This window comes from Protopterus annectens, chromosome 4.part0, assembly GCF_019279795.1.
Source record: "Protopterus annectens isolate FY-2018-M chromosome 4.part0, PAN1.0, whole genome shotgun sequence".
Taxonomy (NCBI): Eukaryota; Metazoa; Chordata; order Ceratodontiformes; family Protopteridae; genus Protopterus; species Protopterus annectens.
The window spans coordinates 12,469,995-12,494,225 of NC_056733.1; the positions used below are offsets into that span (position 1 = coordinate 12,469,995).

At 39.6% G+C, this 24,231-nt stretch overlaps 1 protein-coding gene across 1 annotated transcript in view; it reads left to right on the forward strand.

The window, feature by feature from the left end:
* The window catches only part of RHBDL3 (rhomboid like 3), a 951,138-nt gene that overhangs the window by 243,900 nt on the left and 683,007 nt on the right, over positions 1-24,231 (forward strand). The gene's annotated exons all lie outside the window — the stretch shown is intronic.

A 24,231-nucleotide genomic window follows, 5' to 3' on the forward strand; every position in this document is an offset into this window, starting at 1 on the left:
CCCCAAGGGGGGTCAGGACACACTCCACCAGAGTAGCCTCCACCTCTGCAGCTTTCCTCAGAGGAGTCCCCATCAGGGACATCCTGGAGGCTGCCACCTGGACATCTGTTCACATTTTTACCTAGCATTACCACCTGACTCTCTTCTCCAAATCCAAGGCAGGGTTTGCCTCTGCAGTCTTGCAGGGCATCCTAGCCAGTCCCTAGTTTCCTTGACTGCCTCCACCCATTTCCTCAGCTTTGGGAATCAACCCAAGTGTGATGACTGCAACAGTGAAACACAAAGAACATAGTATAGTTGTGTACACTTACCATAAATGGAGATGTTTGAGTGCATTCACAGTTGCAGTCCTGGTTTCCCACCCTCCCTCCATCCCCCTTTTTTCTCTTTCTCCTTTTGTTACCCTTCTTCTTTGTTGTTCTCCTTTCCTTACAAGGGACATTTTGGTATTTATTTTCCACTGGTGGGGATCTTCCACCAGATTCTAGCCTCCTACTTTGGGGACTCCTGATAGGTTAAGGCAAGAAAAACTGATGTAATGGCATCAGCTGCCTTACTTTATACTACTGACAACCTGACGTCAGTCCTCAAGTGACAGCAACTGATGCAGAAATACTAAGTCTCTGGTATTCGGGCCAGCCGAGGGCTACCCTGGCAGGGATAACCCCAAATATGATGACTGCAACAGTGAATACACTCGAACATCTACATTTATGGTAAGTGTATACAACTGTACTTTCCTCAACTTATCAAGAAGAGTGAACCATCTACTTTGTGAAGGAACCTCATTTCTCATGCTTGTATCCAAGATCTCTTTTGATCACTACTCATAGATGGGGATGGTGACATTGGCTCACCTGTAAACTGAGTCCTACAATTCATACCTCAGCTTACCACCACAGTACATTGCAAGGCCTGCATTATTGCCATTATTGCTGGTCAGTATCGTCATCTCTGTGCCCTTTGCTCATGAACAAGACCCAATGATACTGAAAGTCCTTCACTTGAAGTAGTTGCTTCCTCTCGTATGCATCAACCAGTCAGCTGTTTTCTAGCAGAGGATCCATGTTGTGTGATAGCTAAGTGCATAGCAAAGATTGATAAAGCCCTACCTATAACCTGATGACCCAGGTTTGAAAAGCAGTGTAGTTACTAAAATAGTCAGCCTCAGAGGGTGAAAGTAGCCAATGCCTGACCAGAACTTCTTGTAAAATCATGGATAGTCTTAATGGAGCTTATCCAGAACAACACAACTGATCTATACTTTCAGATATGCAACAGTATCGGTGTCTTAAAGAGAGAGCTTATGTCTTGTGGCGTTGGTTGATGAAAGGCTGAAGGTGTCTGCTCTTATATTGACCTCTGTAAGGCTTTTCACACTGTTCCGTATCAGGAAATGATTGATGACTTCGGTAATGTATTCATAACTCAATGGGCAAAGCACCAGTTAAGCAACCAAATGCAGAAAGCAAGGGTGGTGGGAGGTTACTTGTGGTCACCCAAAGGTTCTGTATTGTAGACATTTCTTTTTGGACTGTTCTTCTTGGAGGTAAAGGTAGGAAAATGGCATATAAATGGCCAGATATGCTGGTGATTTCAAACTGAGCAACATAATTATTTTCTGCTGAAGTTTTTCAAGATTTTCTTCAAATAAATAAATAAATACACACCTGGTGCATTAGTTATAACCTCACCTTTAATATCAGTGTAGTATCACATAAGACTCGACAAAAAAAGAACATAAATTATGATTATAAAATAAATGATCAAATCATGAAAAGCAACACCATTGTTTAGCTGTAGGGAACAAACATTTAAACTTTGACTAGCGCATACTTACTAGATGCAGCAAAGTATATTCTGTAGTCCATTGTGTACATACTAAAGGCAGCAAAGAACATTCTGTAGCCCATCGTATACCTAATAAAGGCAGCAAAGAATATTCTGTAGGTCATTGTGTACCCGCTGAAGGCAGCAAAGCACACTCTGTAGCCCATTGTGTACCTACTAGAGGTAGCAAAATGCATACTCTAGGCCATTATGTAGCTACTAATTGCAGCAAAGAACATGCTGTAGGTGATTGTGTACCTACTAAAGGCAGTGAAGCACATTCTGTAGTCCATCCTGTGCCTACTAAATGCAGAAAAGCACATTTTGTAGCCCATTTTGTACCTACTAAAGGCAGCAAAGAACATTCTATGGACCATCATGTACCTACTAAAGGCAGCAATGCACATTATGTAAACAATCTGATTATAAAGGGCATACCTAGTCACTCTAAGGAGATCATTGTACCACATTATAACTCAGTAATCTGATCCATTGATTAATATGTTGAATTACTACATCAATGGTAGTCCACTGAACACAGAAGGTATTATAAGAGATCTGGGAACACAGGTTGACAGCAACCTCTCTTTTGACCTCCACTTTGCCACTGAGGTCAGAAAGTCCTTCTATGTGGCACATCTCATTACTAAGGGTTTTGCATCCAGGAAGAAAGAGGTCATTGTGCCCCTTTACTCTTCCAGTCATCGAATACAAGCCCCATTTGGCATGTACCTCACTAGACACCTGCAACAACTGGAGAGGCCGCAAAAGTACCTCACAAAGATGATCCTAGGCCTTAAACAGTTGTTCTGTATGGACAGACTCAAAACACTCCAACTATTCTCTGTCTCATTTCGCCTACTTGGAGGCAATCTCTGCTTGGCTTACATAGCCATGTCTGACCCGGCTCTGTTAGAAATGCTGCATCTAAAGAAATCCCAGTCCCTCTGCACCACACGCTCCAGAGACCTCAACCTCATTACCACAATCAACAGAACATGCTGGAGGGACAGGTTCATAACCCAGAGACTGCCCATGCTATGGAATAGACTTCCCATACATGTCAAACAGAGCACCTCACTGGCCCTCTTCAAGAGAAATCTTGATGAGTGGATGGGTTGGGTGGCACGATGCCAGGGTAATCCTATGGGCTAGGCTTGTAAAGGCTCCAGGGCCATTAGCCTAGTAGACACCTATGAACCTATGAATATATTGTAGAATTTTGTGGCTTTCCAACAAGACACCTGAAGGAACTTGAAAAAATACAGTTGTATGCACTTAGACTTCATTATTACCAATCAGACATCAAAGTTCACACTAAAATAACTGTCTTTAAATATCAGTGATCACTGTGCCACTAACTTTCAGTTCTAACTAAAAGTTTTAAACCCACCGAAAATTCTGTATCACCTAGCAGTCTGCAAAATACAGTTAATGCAGTGAATGCAATCAGTTATCCAGTGTTTTATTAAATAAGCTGGGGTAATGAGGCCACAGCCTTTTAAACTACCAAGCTGCATAACATTCAGAACCATTACTTCCCAAAATGAAGTTTGACTGCATAAAGCTACACACACCACAGATGTCAACCAAACTTCAAAACTTTCTAAAACAAACAGATGAAGTTTGGCAAATTTGGAAACAAAAACAGTCCTTAACTAACTATACGCTATACACAAACTTATGTAATTAAGCAGAAAAAAAAAATAGTCAGGTGACTCAAAGCTATTTTTTGCAGCAGACAAATTGCTGCTTTAAAATCATTTTAGAAGGTTAACCAAGTAACCTACCCTTCTTTTATTCCTACCGTAGAAGAATTTGTCAAAGAGTTCTATAACCTTCCACAGTTAAATTTATCCTATAACCACACTATAGCATCACCTCTTGAACTACTTTAAAAAGATTATCTATATTGAAACAAGAAAACTCTTGCAATCTCTGCTCATCCGCAGATCTCGTTTCTGACATTACTACATTTTTTTAAACTATATGAGGAGCTCATATATCCTACTCAAGTGAAAAATGGCACCTGTCTCCGTGGGACAGATGGGTGGATCCAGGTGACTGGAGTTTGATTAGCAGTCCCAGTACTGGAGGAGACAAGGAGGGAAACTGAGGGGTGAAGGGGTATGGCTAAATCACCTGTCTCTGGTGGCTGGGGGTGGGACTTGCATATAAAAACTACCTGCCATTCTTTGGGGTGGGTGAGTGGGATTACTTGCTGTTGTACAGCCCTTGCATAAGTGAGGGGACATCCCTGTGCTGAAGTCCATTGCATATCACACCTTCCCTAACAAACCAAGTATGTCCAAAGTCATAAGACCAAAAAAAAAAAAAAAGAAATGCTTGAACCACCCCTGCGGGTTGCCTAAATGGCTCTTACCCTCAGTAAAGACAGAACAAATGGGACATTTGGGTGAGATGGGGATAATGATCAGCAGGCAACAGAGGCAGCAAAAAAAAAATCACAAAAAGTATGTATTATTGCTGTAGTCGCAGCCATATGCCTCAAACCATCAAGTACCATTGATTTTCATCCTATCTCACTGTTACTATGTCTGTGTAAGCTCCTGGAAAAGGCAGTATGCAAGCAGCTCACTAACTTTGCATAGCAGTACAACATGCTTTCACATTATCAGCATGGTTTTATGAAAAACAGAAGCATTCAAGCTGCCCTCTGTGTGTTTGCTGACACTATACTCTCAGATCTCAGCATAGTCAGGAAAAATATCCATCAGACTCTCAATAACCTCCATTTATGGTTCTCAATAACCTTCAGTGATGGCTTCAAGCAAAGCAACTCACTCCAAATACCACAAAGACTAAAGCTGTGTCTTTCAGCATATCCCAAAGATTCAAAATATGCCCCTCATCAATCCCTTCACCTACAATAACTAATACGTTGAATAAGTTCATACATTCAAATACCTAGATATCACTCTCAACTCTACCCGTACTTTATCCCTCCGTTGTAACCGCATTAAATCCCAACCATGTTTTGTTGACACAAAATACACCATTTCCTCACCCCTAAAGAGTCAGTGGCTGTTGACAAAATATCCTATTAGCACAGCTGGAATATGGCTTAGTCTCGTACACACCAAAGAAAATCACAAAGGACCTGTAAACCCTACCAAACTGAATCTGTTACTTCTTTCTTTACAGATGGAGCACTGTAGTATCACCCTTCAATGTATCAACTGGCATCCTGTAAGGAAGCCTGCTGAATTCCTGCTCCTCAGCCTAGTTCACACGACTCTGTAATGATAGGCCCTCCCATTTAGCCACGCCATACAAACTCAGATCCACTGCATCCATTGCCACACTCCTAGTCAGGCCTGCTGCTAACGATTCACTGCCAAACTTATCATGCAGTATTCTTAACTACCTAATTTATAGTCAGTTGAAAAACAAATTTATATCCAACCTAAAATGTCTGCTTGCCACTACTTCCAAACTTAAGCAGTCACTTAAGTTTTATACCTTTGCACCTAAGACCCATTTTAACTATATCTCACTTCTTTTATTCTACTCTCCCTAGGCCTAAATCTATTCTATTGTATGATCTGCCTAATTTCTTTCAAGCTACGACCTACTGTACCGTACATCCCCTCCATCATAAGACCTTCAGTGTGCCTTGCTTTCCTTTTCTACACAGTCTAACAACCTGAGTAAATATGTACCTCTTTGTCTGGCAACAATTAACCTGTCTGACTCTAACAGGAACTCTGAATCCTAAAATGTAGGGCGTATTTTATGCACATATATATATATATATATATATATATATATATATATATATATATAGAGAGAGAGAGAGAGAGAGGAGAGACACACAAACACACACACACACACACACACACACACACACACACACACACACACACATACACACACACACACACTAGTAGCTAAAATGACTGAAACATAAGACTGACAGTAAAAGACTGAAATTGGAAAGACTGACATTGGAAAAGAATGACAAAATTAAACTTATTCTAGGGAGGGGTTTATGTCCTTTACCCATTCCTGTGCGACATCAGAGTTGGCATGTATAATTAACAGGGGGTGTGAGGGTGCAGGGGGTACTTGCCCCCCGTCCTCAAAAACATTGACAAATATGTCAAAATCTAAACACATCGAAAGTCATTGAAAAATCTGACTTCAAAATATATTTTTCGATGCTTAGTCCTTAACTAACTATACCCTATACACAAACTTATGTAATTAAGCAGAAAAAAAATAGTCAGGTGACTCAAAGCTATTTTTTGCAGCAGACAAATTGCTGCTTTAAAATCATTTTAGAAGGTTAACCAAGTAACCTACCCTTCTTTTATTCCTACCGTAGAAGAATTTGTCAAAGAGTTCTATAACCTTCCACAGTTAAATTTATCCTATAACCACACTATAGCATCACCTCTTGAACTACTTTAAAAAGATTATCTATATTGAAACAAGAAAACTCTTGCGATCTCTGCTCATCCGCAGATCTCGTTTCTGACATTACTACATTTTTTTAAACTATATGAGGAGCTCATATATCCTACTCAAGTGAAAAATGGCACCTGTCTCCGTGGGACAGATGGGTGGATCCAGGTGACTGGAGTTTGATTAGCAGTCCCAGTACTGGAGGAGACAAGGAGGGAAACTGAGGGGTGAAGGGGTATGGCTAAATCACCTGTCTCTGGTGGCTGGGGGTGGGACTTGCATATAAAAACTACCTGCCATTCTTTGGGGTGGGTGAGTGGGATTACTTGCTGTTGTACAGTCCTTGCATAAGTGAGGGGACATCCCTGTGCTGAAGTCCATTGCATATCACACCTTCCCTAACAAACCAAGTATGTCCAAAGTCATAAGACCAAAAAAAAAAAAAAAGAAATGCTTGAACCACCCCTGCGGGTTGCCTAAATGGCTCTTACCCTCAGTAAAGACAGAACAAATGGGACATTTGGGTGAGATGGGGATAATGATCAGCAGGCAACAGAGGCAGCAAAAAAAAAAATCACAAAAAGTATGTATTATTGCTGTAGTCGCAGCCATATTCCTCAAACCATCAAGTACCATTGATTTTCATCCTATCTCACTGTTACTATGTCTGTGTAAGCTCCTGGAAAAGGCAGTATGCAAGCAGCTCACTAACTTTGCATAGCAGTACAACATGCTTTCACATTATCAGCATGGTTTTATGAAAAACAGAAGCATTCAAGCTGCCCTCTGTGTGTTTGCTGACACTATACTCTCAGATCTCAGCATAGTCAGGAAAAATATCCATCAGACTCTCAATAACCTCCATTTATGGTTCTCAATAACCTTCAGTGATGGCTTCAAGCAAAGCAACTCACTCCAAATACCACAAAGACTAAAGCTGTGTCTTTCAGCATATCCCAAAGATTCAAAAATATGCCCCTCATCAATCCCTTCACCTACAATAACTAATACGTTGAATAAGTTCATACATTCAAATACCTAGATATCACTCTCAACTCTACCCGTACTTTATCCCTCCATTGTAACCGCATTAAATCCCAACCATGTTTTGTTGACACAAAATACACCATTTCCTCACCCCTAAAGAGTCAGTGGCTGTTGACAAAAATATCCTATTAGCACAGCTGGAATATGGCTTAGTCTCGTACACACCAAAGAAAAATCACAAAAGGACCTGTAAACCCTACCAAACTGAATCTGTTACTTCTTTCTTTACAGATGGAGCACTGTAGTATCACCCTTCAATGTATCAACTGGCATCCTGTAAGGAAGCCTGCTGAATTCCTGCTCCTCAGCCTAGTTCACACGACTCTGTAATGATAGGCCCTCCCATTTAGCCACGCCATACAAACTCAGATCCACTGCATCCATTGCCACACTCCTAGTCAGGCCTGCTGCTAACCGATTCACTGCCAAACTTATCATGCAGTATTCTTAACTACCTAATTTATAGTCAGTTGAAAAACAAATTTATATCCAACCTAAAATGTCTGCTTGCCACTACTTCCAAACTTAAGCAGTCACTTAAGTTTTTATACCTTTGCACCTAAGACCCATTTTAACTATATCTCACTTCTTTTATTCTACTCTCCCTAGGCCTAAATCTATTCTATTGTATGATCTGCCTAATTTCTTTCAAGCTACGACCTACTGTACCGTACATCCCCTCCATCATAAGACCTTCAGTGTGCCTTGCTTTCCTTTTCTACACAGTCTAACAACCTGAGTAAATATGTACCTCTTTGTCTGGCAACAATTAACCTGTCTGACTCTAACAGGAACTCTGAATCCTAAAATGTAGGGCGTATTTTATGCACATATATATATATATATATATATATATATATATATATATATATATATATAGAGAGAGAGAGAGAGAGGAGAGACACACAAACACACACACACACACACACACACACACACACACACACACACACACACACACATACACACACACACACACTAGTAGCTAAAATGACTGAAACATAAGACTGACAGTAAAAGACTGAAATTGGAAAGACTGACATTGGAAAAGAATGACAAAATTAAACTTATTCTAGGGAGGGGTTTATGTCCTTTACCCATTCCTGTGCGACATCAGAGTTGGCATGTATAATTAACAGGGGGTGTGAGGGTGCAGGGGGTACTTGCCCCCCGTCCTCAAAAACATTGACAAATATGTCAAAATCTAAACACATCGAAAGTCATTGAAAAATCTGACTTCAAAATATATTTTTCGATGCTTAGTCCTTAACTAACTATACCCTATACACAAACTTATGTAATTAAGCAGAAAAAAAATAGTCAGGTGACTCAAAGCTATTTTTTGCAGCAGACAAATTGCTGCTTTAAAATCATTTTAGAAGGTTAACCAAGTAACCTACCCTTCTTTTATTCCTACCGTAGAAGAATTTGTCAAAGAGTTCTATAACCTTCCACAGTTAAATTTATCCTATAACCACACTATAGCATCACCTCTTGAACTACTTTAAAAGATTATCTATATTGAAACAAGAAAACTCTTGCGATCTCTGCTCATCCGCAGATCTCGTTTCTGACATTACTACATTTTTTTAAACTATATGAGGAGCTCATATATCCTACTCAAGTGAAAAATGGCACCTGTCTCCGTGGGACAGATGGGTGGATCCAGGTGACTGGAGTTTGATTAGCAGTCCCAGTACTGGAGGAGACAAGGAGGGAAACTGAGGGGTGAAGGGGTATGGCTAAATCACCTGTCTCTGGTGGCTGGGGGTGGGACTTGCATATAAAAACTACCTGCCATTCTTTGGGGTGGGTGAGTGGGATTACTTGCTGTTGTACAGTCCTTGCATAAGTGAGGGGACATCCCTGTGCTGAAGTCCATTGCATATCACACCTTCCCTAACAAACCAAGTATGTCCAAAGTCATAAGACCAAAAAAAAAAAAAAAGAAATGCTTGAACCACCCCTGCGGGTTGCCTAAATGGCTCTTACCCTCAGTAAAGACAGAACAAATGGGACATTTGGGTGAGATGGGGATAATGATCAGCAGGCAACAGAGGCAGCAAAAAAAAAAATCACAAAAAGTATGTATTATTGCTGTAGTCGCAGCCATATTCCTCAAACCATCAAGTACCATTGATTTTCATCCTATCTCACTGTTACTATGTCTGTGTAAGCTCCTGGAAAAGGCAGTATGCAAGCAGCTCACTAACTTTGCATAGCAGTACAACATGCTTTCACATTATCAGCATGGTTTTATGAAAAACAGAAGCATTCAAGCTGCCCTCTGTGTGTTTGCTGACACTATACTCTCAGATCTCAGCATAGTCAGGAAAAATATCCATCAGACTCTCAATAACCTCCATTTATGGTTCTCAATAACCTTCAGTGATGGCTTCAAGCAAAGCAACTCACTCCAAATACCACAAAGACTAAAGCTGTGTCTTTCAGCATATCCCAAAGATTCAAAAATATGCCCCTCATCAATCCCTTCACCTACAATAACTAATACGTTGAATAAGTTCATACATTCAAATACCTAGATATCACTCTCAACTCTACCCGTACTTTATCCCTCCATTGTAACCGCATTAAATCCCAACCATGTTTTGTTGACACAAAATACACCATTTCCTCACCCCTAAAGAGTCAGTGGCTGTTGACAAAAATATCCTATTAGCACAGCTGGAATATGGCTTAGTCTCGTACACACCAAAGAAAAATCACAAAAGGACCTGTAAACCCTACCAAACTGAATCTGTTACTTCTTTCTTTACAGATGGAGCACTGTAGTATCACCCTTCAATGTATCAACTGGCATCCTGTAAGGAAGCCTGCTGAATTCCTGCTCCTCAGCCTAGTTCACACGACTCTGTAATGATAGGCCCTCCCATTTAGCCACGCCATACAAACTCAGATCCACTGCATCCATTGCCACACTCCTAGTCAGGCCTGCTGCTAACCGAGTCACTGCCAAACTTATCATGCAGTATTCTTAACTACCTAATTTATAGTCAGTTGAAAAACAAATTTATATCCAACCTAAAAATGTCTGCTTGCCACTACTTCCAAACTTAAGCAGTCACTTAAGTTTTTATACCTTTGCACCTAAGACCCATTTTAACTATATCTCACTTCTTTTATTCTACTCTCCCTAGGCCTAAATCTAGTCTATTGTATGATCTGCCTAATTTCTTTCAAGCTACGACCTACTGTACCGTACATCCCCTCCATCATAAGACCTTCAGTGTGCCTTGCTTTCCTTTTCTACACAGTCTAACAACCTGAGTAAATATGTACCTCTTTGTCTGGCAACAATTAACCTGTCTGACTCTAACAGGAACTCTGAATCCTAAAATGTAGGGCGTATTTTATGCACATATATATATATATATATATATATATATATATATATATATATATATATATCTAGAGAGAGGAGAGACACACAAACACACACACACACACACACATACACACACACACACACACACACACACACACACACACACACACACACACACACACACACACACACACACACACACACACTAGTAGCTAAAATGACTGAAACATAAGACTGACAGTAAAAGACTGAAATTGGAAAGACTGACATTGGAAAAGAATGACAAAATTAAACTTATTCTAGGGAGGGGTTTATGTCCTTTACCCATTCCTGTGCGACATCAGAGTTGGCATGTATAATTAACAGGGGGTGTGAGGGTGCAGGGGGTACTTGCCCCCCGTCCTCAAAAACATTGGCAAATATGTCAAAATCTAAACACATCGAAAGTCATTGAAAAATCTGACTTCAAAATATATTTTTCGATGCTTTTGCAGGGGAAGGCAAGCCCCGCTGCACTGCCTAAAAACTATGCAAATTATATATTTATTTATTTGTAGTTGGTTTACCAGGATTAGTCCATTGGGCCAAAATGAACCCGTTTTCAATGGATATTATACCAACTCTAAGGTCAGACAGCAGTAGGGAAAGGGCATAGACCCTCCCTAGTATAAGTTCATTTTTGTCAGGCTTTTTCAGTGTTAGTGTTATTACTTTTCAGTCTTTTTCGGTCAGTCTTTTTACTGTTGATCTTATGTTGTTTCATTCATTTTAGGTGCACCCATGTATGTATACACACACACACACACACACACACACACGCACGCACACACACACACACACACACACACACACACACACACATATATGTAAATAAAAAAATATATTTTTTTGTTTAAATTTTGAAGTTTCAAAACTTTAATCTTATGTTCTCAACCATAGGAAAGTTGAGGTTTTGAAAGTTTGAAATGTAGACATAGACCCCTATATGTATGTGTGTGTGTGTGTGTGTGTGTGTGTGTGTATATACACACATACACACACACACACACACACACACACACACACACACACACACACACACACCCCTTTTCAACAGTGACAATCATCTAAAGCCAAGGTTCACACTGCTGGGTGGCTGGATATATCTTTATATCTATAGTATGTATAAAACAAACCAGAGAGTAGAACAAACAAACCAATCAGTAAAAACTGTAAAAAAAAACACAGCCAAGCGAAAGTCTTCGCTGTGTAGTACCTTAAACCTCTTGTAGTGGAGGCCCAAGAGATGTATGCAAATGACCCTTAAGGACATACAGTGTTTCAGCTACATGAGTCCCAAATGCTCATGACTCTTTTGCTTTTTACTTTTTAAGTTTTTATAGGTACATTCAGGATAATAAAGTCAAACGGCACTAGGTGTATATATAGATTATATGTATGTTTATACGTGTTTTTTTTTAAATATACAGAGGAAGTTTGCACATTTAATTAGTAAAGGCATCACCTCAAGAGCAAAAGAGGTTATAACCCCTCTATACTTGGCACTAATCTGGCCCATAATTAAGTATACTGTCCCATTCAGCAGGTACTGTACAACACACCTGCAGCAACTGGAGAGACCTCATAGGTTTCCAACAAAGAAGATCAAGGGGCTCCAGCATGTGTCTTACATAGGCCGACTAAAGTCCCTGTCACTATACTCCGGAACATATAGACTTCTTAGGGGAGACTTATGCCTGGCCCACAGAGCAATCTAAGACCCAAACCAAATGAACTTCCTGCATATCAATAAATCAAATGGGACTAAGACTACCTGTTCCAGGGACCTAAGTATAGCCTGCGACTTAAATAGGACATGCTGGAGGGACAGATTTATCTCCCAGTGACTGCTGCATCTTTGGAACAGGCTACCAATTCATGTGAAACAGAGCACCTGTATGACAGTGTTCAAGAGGAACCTGGACGAGTGGATGGGGCACTGTAAATTCTTACTGGGGATAGCACCCACAACCCTCCTGGACATGGGCAGTCATTACTAAATGCAATCTTGGGTACTGACCAGGGTTGCCAGCTGTCCCTATTTGGGCGGGACTGTCCTGAGATCAGCAGCCTGATCCCGAGTCCCGCACTGCCGGTTTAAATCCAGGGCAGCCTCCGCTTTGTTTTTTTTTTTTTTGATTGGCCCGTATACCGACATACGGGCCAATCAAAAATCGCTAAACACGGAGTTTCTTGTGTTTAATGTGGAAGTTCCGCATTAAACACAAGAAGCTCCATGTTTAGCCATTTTTGATTGTCCCGTATGCTGGTATACGGGCCAATCAAAACATCGCAAAACAGAGTTACTTCTGTTTAATGCGGAACTGCGATGTTCCGCATTAAACAGAAGTAGCTCCGTGTTTAGCGATTTTTGATTGGCCCGTATACCGGTATACGGGCCAATCAAAACATCGCAAAACAGAAGTAGCTCCGTGTTTAGTGATTTTTGATTGGCCCGTATACCGGTGTATGGGCCAATCAAAAAATCGCAAAACAGAGCTACTTCTGTTTAATGCGGAACTGCGGGCCAATCAAATAAAAAATAAACACAGAGCTACTTCTGTTTAATGGCATTAAAGACATGGAAGACCTTTTTTTTTTTTTTTTTTTTTTTTTTAGTCTTCACTTTGTCCCTACCTGGCCAGTCGGAAATCTGGCAACCCTGGTACTGACTAGCATTTTCATGGTATTACATTGGGATGAAACAACTAGGCTTAAAATGACCTCCAGGTTGATAGCCTAGTAATCTCCTATGATCCTTGACTGATACATTTAGCTTGTTTACCTTTTATTATACATTTCATCAGGTAAGCTACCTCCATAAGGGTTCACTGAGGACAAATTTGTGCTGCATATACAAACATATAACATGACCGGTATATACAGATGATGATAATATGAACAGGAACAGAGGTTTAAGAATACAGAATATACAGGTAGTTTACAGAAGCTTGTTTGCTCCTGGTTGTTAAAAGATGGTGAAAGTTTGGATAGTTCAAAAGATGATACAGTTGTGAGAGCACAGAGTACTGTGGGAAGTGTCAGGAGGGATAAATACTAACGGTCTGAGTAATAGGTCACAAACAGGGCAAACTAGTCATCTTAAAATAGGTTTTATAAATTGACAGAAATTAGTTTGTTCATCTTGCAGTGCACAAATAACCTTTGCACAGCATGCAGCTGGAATAGCTGGTCTGTTTACCCTGACTGTCCATTAATCGTCTGAGAGCAAGAACAAACTCTGACAGTCCCACTGCCACATGACTTATTTAAAGCCTAGTGCCAAAGGTAGCACACAGTGCGAGCACAGCTGATGACTACTATAAATCTTCATAAGTTGCAGTAACACAACAGGGGTAAGGAAACAAAGATGCAGTGCAAACTGCATGTGTGTGTTTATGTGTGTGTGTGTGTGTGTGTGTGTGTGTGTGTGTGTGTGTGTGTGTGTGTGTGTGTGTGTGTGTGTGTGTGTGTGTATGTGTGTGTGTGTGTGTGTGTGTGTGTGTGTGTGTGAGAATGTATGTATGTATGTTTTTATGTGTGTGTGCATGTGTGTGTGTGTGTGTGTGTGTGTGTGTGTGAGAATGTATGTATGTATGTTTTTATGTGTGTGTGTGTGTGTGTGTGTGCATGCGTGCATGTGTATATATATCTATATCTATCTATCTATATATATATATATATATATATATATATATATATATATATATATATATATGTGTGTGTGTGTGTGTGTATGTGTGTATGTGTGTGTGTGTGTGTGTGTGTGTGTGTGTGTGTGTGTGTAAATGCCAGCCAATTTTAAAATAGGCTTATAATTCTTCAATGAACTCATCTGTTGATGTATATATTCATTTTTATGAGTGTTTCTTTTAACCCCTCCCCAAGAAGAATGTGGACATTATATGCAAAAATCTTCTAGCATTTGAAGCATTTCATTTCATAGCACTTGTTTCATAAATTTAAAATAAGACCAAGTACATAGTTGTGTAACAAATCGTAAAGCTGTTTTTCTTCAAAGCATATGTACAAGTAAATCCTATCAAATCAGAAAAGTGAACTCACGTAAAATGTGTTGGTGTTTTGTAGCTACAAAATCACATCAGAGTCATGCAAGGACTGTAAAAAATGTTTAAAAATATGAGAACCATCATAGTTTGATATCAGAAGAACATTGAACAATTGACTACATAAGGAGTAAAGTAGAAAAAAAGAAGATTTATGGTGTTAAAAGTTTCCCATCCAACGTCAGCTGCAGTGATGATTGCAGTCAGAAAATACAAGCTTCCTAGATGTATAATATATTCATGTAATGAGAATGGCAGCTCCAGGCGGGGGCTGACTTTATTAACCTTTTAGACCGATGTCTTGTGGTAATGTTTAGGTAACTGAAATGATATTTCCATGGACCCCTTGATACGATATAGAGCTGTTAGTAGCCGTTGACCTTAGGAATGTCCTGTAAAATTGTAGTGATGGCTGTTGTCTGTGCACTTAAGTTGGAAAGCTTCAGATTTTTTATATTAAATTTTGATACATACTGATTGGGAATGGTGCATTTTTAATTTTTCTTCTCATGTTACAATCCACCCCACTGTTTGGTGAATTCAGAATTAGTTACACTAAAGATGTGGTGCAGGGATCCTCCCATGTCACTGAAGGGTGTGAGAATGAGCCTCTCCCTTCCCCCCAGAGAAAAAACAAAATCCGAAGCACCTATTTACTTGTTTGGACCTGATCAAGTAGTCTTTGAAGACACAGTCCTTGACCTGCTCTACATTTATGCAGGGCTGTTGAGATGCACTGAGGGGGTGTAAGTATTGTCTAGCTCTGGTAGATTAATGTGACTACCCTGGACTCATATGCATATTTTCTGTCTTCATATATCATGCATGCATTCAGTACTGCTTTCATAAATGCAGGGCATGCGTGTAACTGCTAGATTCCAAGTGTCTCCATTAAGTGCTATCATAAGTGCCTCCCTCCATCTTGAGTGTTTTTTGGAAGTGAACACCTGTAATAGATGAACAGCGTATAGTTCAGGAGAGCAAACTCTTTCAGTTTTCATCTGTGGAATCAATGGCGCGATTTACATTCTTAAGACTATTAGCAATTTTACTAGTAGCAAATTAGTTTCCAATTTTAGAGAAAATCGGTTTGGCTCTACCATGGTGTGGGGCCTGAGACCATGAAATGTGAAAGACTATGGAGAGATGATAGTTTGCTTCCAGCTGGAATTTCCACTGTAATATTTAAGTTGTTGGACTATTTACCAGGCTTTTTCATCTTTCTGCCATAGAGTATACACTTCCCTTTTACCCCTAGTTCAGGAAAACCCATCCATGGTGCAGAAGTTTACCAGCTGTGTCTGTTTATTGCCTATTTTGGGGTTGCTGTCCTGCTGACTGTATTTATCATACAAGTAGAAAAGGTATGAGTGTTCCATAATGCACTGGTTTCTTCCATGGTCATACTTCATTAATATGAACTTCTCATAAGCTGCCCATTGTGATGAAGCAAATCATGCATCAGAAACCCATACGCAGTTGCAGGTCATGTCTTTTCCACCTCCTGGGAAATGTGAACTTCCAGGTTTCCCTGACCCATGGCCCTCAGGGAGGTATGTAGAGTGCTTGTTATGAGACCTTCCCTCCAGTACCCAGGAGAAAGAAGATATTTTTTCAAATGCCCTGTTCTTCACCACTATTCTTCACCATTATGACTACCTTTTTCAGTACCCCATATCTGTTTCCAAACCCATTTCTTCAACTTTTAAAATGGAGATCCAAGTACTGTCCTCCAGTTGGACAAGCTTTGTAATTTATTCTGATTAACATCTAAACTGAGGAGCATTTAAACTAAAAGATGGAGCTGCAGAAATTGAAACTGATATTTCGGATAGGACATGAGAAAAAACAACCTAGAAAACTGATTACTCTGAAGAGCAAAGAAGGGAAGGATAAGGAGGTAATCCAGAAGGATAAGACTGGAGGTAGTAAGACTGGGTGATGGAGGAAAGCAGATGAGTTAAAGGCATTGCATGGTCAACGAGCGGCAGGGTGATTGGTGCTTAATATTGCAACTCAAAGCAATTTAACTGCACTGACAGCTATTCAGAGGAGATAGAGCTTGAAGTCCTGTAGGGCTTCATATAAAGTCCTAATGATAATGACTAAAACAATTCTATATGTGCCTGTTAAGAGAGTAGAGTGTGAAAGTAGACTGGCTCACTGACAGAACCCACACTGTGAAAGTAGCAGACCCCAAATCCGACTTCAGACCAGTGACAAGCGGAGTACCACGGGGTTCAGTCCTGGGTCCTCTCCTGTTTGGTATCTACTTTTCTGAAGTACCGGCTAACATAGAAGGTCTTTGGCTAATGAAGTTTGCAGATGACTGCAAACTAGGAGCCATAACTGAAACTCCTAACGATGTGGACATCCTGCAAAAGGGCCTCATTGAGACAGATGCCTGGTGTCAAAGTCATGGACTCAAGCTCAATACCAAAAAGTGCATTGTCATCCCCTTTAATAAAAACTCTGTACCCATGAGCTACAACATAGGTGATAGTCTACCTAACACCGAAAGTGTGATAAGAGACCTTGGGACACAGGTGGACAGTAGTCTTTTCTTTGCTAATCAAATCGCCACAGTAGTCAGGAAATCCTTCTACGTGGCACACCTCATCACAAAAGGTTTTTCATCCAGGAAAAAAGAGGTCATTGTTCCCTTCTACTCGTCACTCATTAGACCTGTTATAGAGTACAATGCTCCTTCTGGTATGTACCTCACAAGACATCTACACCAACTGGAAAGGCCGCAGAAATACCTCACAAAGAGGATTACCAGCCTCAAACAGATGACCTGCGCAGACCATCTAAAAAAACTCCAGCTTTACTCTGTCGCATATCGCCTACTCAGAGGCGATCTCTGCCTAACATACAAAGCTATGTCAAACCCAGAGCGGTTGGACATGCTCCACTTAAAGAAATCCCAATCCCTCTGAGCTACATGCTCTGGGGACCTAAACCTTGTCACCACAATAAACAGAACATGCTGGAGGGATAGAGTCCTGTCCCAGAGACTTTCCATACTCTGGAACAAACTACATACCTATAGCAAACAAAGCTCCTCATTAGCACTCTTCAAGAAAAATCTTGATGATTGGATAGGAAATAGGAAATTCACCCCGAGGATCACCTCTGTGGCTCTGCTTGACAAGGGCACAGGAAAATAATTTTCTTGGGAGGCGAAAGCCAGGGTACCTTTTTGGCTAGGCTTATATAGGCCCTAGGGCGGATAGCCTAGTACCTACCTATGAACCTATGAATTATGTGATGGTATTTTATTTAAAAAAGTGAGTATAGTAAAAGAACTGTATGCAGTTAATGAACTATTACAGTCCGAGGGAACTCTCTGAAGGTTGTTTAACAGTGGTGTGAGTGTTTCTGGTGGTCCTCATATGTAGTGCAGTTTTGGAAACTGTGGATGAGTTCACTGTCTTGATCATAAAATCTTACAATGCAACATAGATGCATTGTATCTTCAAGCTAAGATCTCAGCTAAGGACATCAGTTGCAACATTTTTGCCCTAAAATTTGACATAAGTGCTTTTCCTTTAGATAAAATGCAGACTAGTTTAACACATTTCCTGTCAGTATGTTTTATGAAAACTATATATCCTCATAGTTTAAGAATAGACGTATGAGTCATGCTGGGAGTTTTTTAACTTATGCTCAGCAGCTAGGATGGAATGCAGCATTGCTACTGAAAGCCATGAGTTCAATCATTAAATATTAATTGTACGTTTTCTGTAACCATGTGCTAACATAATTCATCGGGTGTTAATTGTATGAGGTTTCAATTTGCCAGCTGCAATTCCCTAATGTTAAACTCGTCGATTGTTGTTTCCCATAGAAAATCACTGGTTTCTGTGGTTCTGTTTGCACTTTCAGTGATTTAGTTTGGGCATTTTGGTCTTTTCTCTTTTCTCTGTGGTTGTGCATCCATGAAGTCAGTATATTTAAATAAAGGAGTTGGGGGTGCAAAGAACACTTTTAAAGATGCTCCAATAAGCAGCTGGTAGAAAGTCTGGTAAACATAGGAGAAACAATAATTACAGGTTAAATAGCTGCAGGTGTCCTTTAATGATTATGTTGTTTATTGTAACTCTAGTTTATGATAAATAGTGACACCTTACTTTGTTGCTGTTATATGTTTGTTGAAGCATCTATCCATTAATTATTTTTTTTTTTGGTTCATCTGTATGAAACCTAAAATAATTCTAGTATACTGAATTGCGCCCAGAAGGTAGGGTTTGTTTTATTGTCTATAAATATTTCTGGCTAGATTTATTGAGTTGCAATCAGTGTATTTCAGGATAGGTAAGTGGATAATGTATAAAATTGTGTTTATTTTATTGTTTATAAACATTTTTGCTGGATTAGCTAATTTGCAGTCATACAACTTTTGCACAGGTGTTGATCAATGTTACATAAATAAAATGAATAGTGTTTTTTGTATATTTATACTGTCTCAGGAATGACAATGCGTGATTCAGTGGGAGTGTTACAGTGGCACTACCTTAAGATGACAGTGACTGTCAATTAGGGATCTTCAGGGTTTTGAGTTGAGACACTGTGGATATCTATGCAGTCCTCAGGAGTACAGATTTATGGTCCTTTTGTTGTTAAGGAGTTTTTGTAAAACCTGTGAAGCAAAGTTGTCTTTTACTACTTTTTGATTTTATAGGAGTGTTGTTAATAGTGGTATAGTTAAATAATCACCCATGTGTAGGTGTGGGTATTACAGAATTTACCCACAATTAGTGTGATTTGATTACAAGGGCAAAGCCAACCATGGGTAAATACTGTGATACTCACACCTAAAAATAGATAATTGTTATTATACGATGATATTTAAGGGGAAACAAGTCTTACCTTTTTAAATAATGTCATTATATAGAAGGATTTTAGTGCACCTCTGCTGGTTTCTGGTAGTCTAGGACATCCAAGGTGTGTACTGCCTGCACAGTACATTACTGTCTTTGCCATTTTTTCTTTAGAGAGTCTTCCTTGTTTTGTGTTTCTCTTTGTGGAAGGTGCAGATGTTTGCTTAAAGTGTTTTTTTTCATGCATTTGTGACTTACCTGTTACACAACCATATCTGGTGTATAAAGTTCCAATCTGCATCTTCATTATATAAACAAATTTTTGCAGGCTTACAAAAAAATCATAAAATTCCTTTTACCCATGCTGATATCACTGAAGTTTAACATTTATTTTTAACCTCAGTGATGCCAACTTTTTAAAACACCTTTATTAAATTATCACTTAAGACACAGGCAAAATAAGCATTAATGTAATAGAAAAAATATATTAATAGTTGCATACATTATACATCAAACATGTTCATTTTTCATAATTATCAACAGTCCAACATTACATAAATTGCTCAGTTAATGCCATCCCTTAAACCTCACTCCCCCTCTTCCTCCTTCATTGACATCAACCATGAAACTTGTCCATCGACTTTAAAGGACGCCAGTTGTGTATGCACAGAGAGGTGTCCAGTGAAGTCTTTGGACAGCCACCTTTCATGACATCAAGCAAGGAAACACAAGTTTATTTGGATTTGTTTTGATAAGCTTATCAAGCTTTTTTTATTAAAAAGTGTCCCAAATCGATACAGATACACTTGTGCAAACTGCATCGCGGAAATTGACTCACCAGATGCTCCAGTGCAGTTCTGTACTAAAATAAAACATTTTAATATTTATGTTATATTCTTTACAGAACCTGTTGTTTTCTGCATATGGGTGAAGAATAAAGTTAAGAAATGACATCTCCATTTATTTTGGCAGGTAGAAGTTCGCAATGTAAGCTGTGGAGCTGTTTATATGGTGGGGTGCTCTCAGCATTGAAATTTGTGACTTTTTTTGTGTGTTATATTGATGTGTTCTCTGGAGTAGTTTATTGGCAATGAGTTTTTTTTTTACATTTTTAAATCTCCAATTAGCCAGATGGAGAAACAGAAGTGGTGGAACTTTTTCCTCTGGAGTATGGCGGATTTACAATAAGCATGCTGACTTGTTGACTGGTTTGTGCAATCAACGTGTATGTTTTGGAATATAAAATTACTTTCACTGTATAATTTTGAGTATTATAGTGATTTTAAACAACTTTATCAAATTACACTACAGTTGCATTTTTAATGTATTGAATCCCACTGTTCACCTGAAAAAATAGTTTCCTAATCCCTTTCATGCTTTATATAGTTTATGGGCTCTTTGCAGTGTTATCCTTGCACCAGAAAAATTAGAAAGTGGGAATGAATCAGTTTTAAGAGAAGGAAAAGGGTCTTAGAGGTAGTTCTCCAAAGAACATTGCCTTACTTTGGCAAATATACGAGGGGGTGCTGAAAGGTGTCAAACCTGCCCAACTTTCTAAATTCTGATCATTATTTTGCCTCTGTAGCTGAAAAGAGGGTTATTTCATCTTGTAAAGTATCAATTTGCAGAATTGTAATGCTATGTTTTGACAGTGTTTCAGATCATTGATTGAACCATGTCAGCGAAAAGTGTGGAACTCCCTCAGCTGTCATGAAGTTCCTTTTCCTGCAGAAGAAAACTCCAAAAGAAATCCATGAATGTACAGTGCAAACATTGAGTGACAACTGCCTTGAAATGGTGTGCAAAGTTTCAGAGTGGAGATTTCGAGACCCAAGATGCAGCAAGGTCTGGGAGGCCTCAAATGGTGTCAGCTCCTGAAATTGTTGCCCATGTCCATGACCTGATTTTGGCAGATCAGTGAATATTGGCCAAAACAATTGCTGAGACACTACACATATTCATGGAATGTGTTGGGTTTGTAATCCACACTACACATATCCATGGAATGTGTTGGGTTTGTAATCCACACTACACATATCCATGGAATGTGTTGGGTTTGTAATCCACACTACACATATCCATGGAATGTGTTGGGTTTGTAATCCACACTGCACATATCCATGGAATGTGTTGGGTTTGTAATCCACACTACACATATCCATGGAATGTGTTGGGTTTGTAATCCACACTGCACATATCCATGGAATGTGTTGGGTTTGTAATCCACACTACACATATCCATGGAATGTGTTGGGTTTGTAATCCACACTACACATATCCATGGAATGTGTTGGGTTTGTAATCCACACTACACATATCCATGGAATGTGTTGGGTTTGTAATCCACACTACACATATCCATGGAATGTGTTGGGTTTGTAATCCACACTACACATATCCATGGAATGTGTTGGGTTTGTAATCCACACTACACATATCCATGGAATGTGTTGGGTTTGTATTCCACACTACACATATCCATGGAATGTGTTGGGTTTGTAATCCACACTACACATATCCATGGAATGTGTTGGGTTTGTAATCCACACTACACATATCCATGGAATGTGTTGGGTTTGTAATCCACACTACACATATCCATGGAATGTGTTGGGTTTGTAATCCACACTACACATATCCATGGAATGTGTTGGGTTTGTAATCCACACTACACATATCCATGGAATGTGTTGGGTTTGTAATCCACACTACACATATCCATGGAATGTGTTGGGTTTGTAATCCACACTACACATATCCATGGAATGTGTTGGGTTTGTAATCCACACTACACATATCCATGGAATGTGTTGGGTTTGTAATCCACACTACACATATCCATGGAATGTGTTGGGTTTGTAATCCACACTACACATATCCATGGAATGTGTTGGGTTTGTAATCCGCACTACACATATCCATGGAATGTGTTGGGTTTGTAATCCGCACTACACATATCCATGGAATGTGTTGGGTTTGTAATCCGCACTACACATATCCATGGAATGTCTTGGGTTTGTAATCCACTACACATATCCATGGAATGTCTTGGGTTTGTAATCCGACTACACATATCCATGGAATGTCTTGGGTTTGTAATCCGCACTACACATATCCATGGAATGTCTTGGGTTTGTAATCCGCACTACACATATCCATGGAATGTCTTGGGTTTGTAATCCGCACTACACATATCCATGGAATGTCTTGGGTTTGTAATCCGCACTACACATATCCATGGAATGTCTTGGGTTTGTAATCCGCACTACACATATCCATGGAATGTCTTGGGTTTGTAATCCGCACTACACATATCCATGGAATGTCTTGGGTTTGTAATCCGCACTACACATATCCATGGAATGTCTTGGGTTTGTAATCCGCACTACACATATCCATGGAATGTCTTGGGTTTGTAATCCGCACTACACATATCCATGGAATGTCTTGGGTTTGTAATCCACACTACACATATCCATGGAATGTGTTGGGTTTGTAATCCGCACTACACATATCCATGGAATGTCTTGGGTTTGTAATCCACACTACACATATCCATGGAATGTGTTGGGTTTGTAATCCACACTACACATATCCATGGAATGTGTTGGGTTTGTAATCCACACTACACATATCCATGGAATGTGTTGGGTTTGTAATCCACACTACACATATCCATGGAATGTGTTGGGTTTGTAATCCACACTACACATATCCATGGAATGTGTTGGGTTTGTAATCCACACTACACATATCCATGGAATGTGTTGGGTTTGTAATCCACACTACACATATCCATGGAATGTGTTGGGTTTGTAATCCACACTACACATATCCATGGAATGTGTTGGGTTTGTAATCCACACTACACATATCCATGGAATGTGTTGGGTTTGTAATCCACACTACACATATCCATGGAATGTGTTGGGTTTGTAATCCACACTACACATATCCATGGAATGTGTTGGGTTTGTAATCCACACTACACATATCCATGGAATGTCTTGGGTTTGTAATCCACACTACACATATCCATGGAATGTGTTGGGTTTGTAGTCCACACTACACATATCCATGGAATGTCTTGGGTTTGTAATCCACACTACACATATCCATGGAATGTCTTGGGTTTGTAGTCCACACTACACATATCCATGGAATGTCTTGGGTTTGTAATCCACACTACACATATCCATGGAATGTGTTGGGTTTGTAGTCCACACTACACATATCCATGGAATGTCTTGGGTTTGTAATCCACACTACACATATCCATGGAATGTCTTGGGTTTGTAGTCCACACTACACATATCCATGGAATGTCTTGGGTTTGTAATCCACACTACACATATCCATGGAATGTCTTGGGTTTGTAATCCACACTACACATATCCATGGAATGTCTTGGGTTTGTAATCCACACTACACATATCCATGGAATGTGTTGTATTTATAATCCATGAGCAGCTGGGTATGCAGAAGCTATCAGGTACGTGGGTGCCCAAATGTTTGAATGCCAGTGAGAGAAGACGTTGAGTGGACACTTCCAAGTTGATTTTGTGGCATTTTTATTCTGGTGGTGCCAACCTTTTGGAATGACTAGTTACTGCTGATGAAACATGGTTACACCACTATGATCTTGAGTCAA